Source organism: Oncorhynchus gorbuscha, unplaced genomic scaffold (genome assembly GCF_021184085.1).
Source record: "Oncorhynchus gorbuscha isolate QuinsamMale2020 ecotype Even-year unplaced genomic scaffold, OgorEven_v1.0 Un_scaffold_21323, whole genome shotgun sequence".
Lineage (NCBI taxonomy): Eukaryota > Metazoa > Chordata > Actinopteri > Salmoniformes > Salmonidae > Oncorhynchus > Oncorhynchus gorbuscha.
The window spans coordinates 1-1,571 of record NW_025762517.1 but is presented as its reverse complement, the minus strand read 5'-3'; the positions used below and the strand labels follow the sequence as shown (position 1 = coordinate 1,571).

The window sequence follows — 1,571 nt, the reverse complement described above, 5'->3', positions numbered from 1 at the left end:
TATTGGTCATATTGATTACAAAGAACCCCAGTGGCCTAAGACACTGGCCTCCTAAGCCATGGATTGTGAGATCTAGTCTTTTCTGAAATGGCTGAAACCAGAGTGTCGCAGCGGATGCGAGCTGGGCCCATAACCCAGAGGTCAATGGATTGAAACCATCCTCTGCTAACCAGTCTGTTTTTAAAATGAAACGCAAACAGAAATAAGAAAGCGGAATTTCATGGGAATGTGTCAGTGCCATACATTACACATTGTTTTTGCTGCTTCTATCAGTTTGTACTGTTTGGCAAAAGTAAGAATTGCCCCAGTGGCCTAATGGATAAGGCACTGGCCTCCTAAGCCAGGGATTGTGGGTTCAAGTCCCATCTGGGGTGTTTGAAAAGTGGTGCACCGGAAGCTTGCTGGGCCCATAACCCAGAAGTTAATGGATCAAAAACAATTTCCACTAACCAGCTTTTTTAGCATTGAAGTGCAAACAAATATTTTAAAAATGCGTAGTTTCATTCCATGTGTAAGTGCCATTATACATTTTTTTTACCTCTTCCATCAGTTCGTATTGGTCATATTGATTACAAAGAACCCCAGTGGCCTTAGACACTGGCCTCCTAAGCCATGGATTGTGAGATCTAGTCTTTTCTGAAATGGCTGAAAGCAGAGTGGCGCAGTGGAAGTGTGCTGGGCGCATAACCCAGAGGTTGATGGATCAAAAAAGATTTTCCTGCTAACAAGCTTTTTTAGCATTGAAGTGCGAACAAATGTTTTAAAAATGGTTAGTTTCATTCCATGTGTAAGTGCCATTTTACATTTTTTTGCCTCTTCCATCAGTTCGTATTGGTCATATTGATTACAAATAACCCCAGTGGCCGAAGACACTGGCCTCCTAAGCCATGGATTGTGAGGTTTAGTCTTTTCTGAAGTGGCTGAAAGCAGAGTTGTGCAGCGGATGCGAGCTGGGCCCATAACCCAGAGGTCAATGGATTGAAACCATCCTCTGCTAACCAGTCTGTTTTTAAAATGAAACTAAGAAAGCGGAATTTCATGGGAATGTGTCAGTGCCATACATTACACATTGTTCTTGCTGCTTCTATCAGTTTGTACTGGTTGAGAAAAGTAAAAAGTGCCCCAGTGGCCTAATGGATAAGGCACTGGCCTCCTAAGCCAGGGTTTGTGGGTTCAAGTCCCATCTGGGGTGTTTGAAAAATTTGTGGTCACCGGAAGCTTGCTGGTCCATAACCCAGAGGTTGATGGATCAAAAGCAATTTCCACTAACCAGCTTTTTTAGCAGAAGTGCAAACAAATATTTTTAAAAATGCGTAGTTTCATTCCATGTGTAACTGCCATTATACATTTTTTACCTCTTCCATCAGTTCGTATTGGTCATATTGATTACAAATAACCCCAGTGACCTTAGACACTGGCCTCCCTAAGCCATGGATTGTGAGGTTTAGTCTTTTCTGAAGTGGCTGAAAGCAGAGTTGTGCAGCGGATGCGAGCTGGGCCCATAACCCAGAGGTCAATGGATTGAAACCATCCTCTGCTAACCAGTCTGTTTTTAAAATGAAACGCAAACA

The 1,571-nt window shown here is 42.8% G+C and overlaps 2 non-coding genes across 2 annotated transcripts; both read left to right on the top strand.

The window, feature by feature from the left end:
- The first annotated feature begins 301 nt into the window (after positions 1 to 301).
- trnar-ccu lies at positions 302 to 374 on the top strand. The gene has a single exon. It is a non-coding gene; the product is annotated as a tRNA-Arg (tRNA).
- Positions 375 to 1,119: 745 nt separating this feature from the next.
- On the top strand, positions 1,120 to 1,192 carry trnar-ccu. The gene has a single exon. It is a non-coding gene; the product is annotated as a tRNA-Arg (tRNA).
- The last annotated feature ends 379 nt before the right edge of the window (positions 1,193 to 1,571 follow it).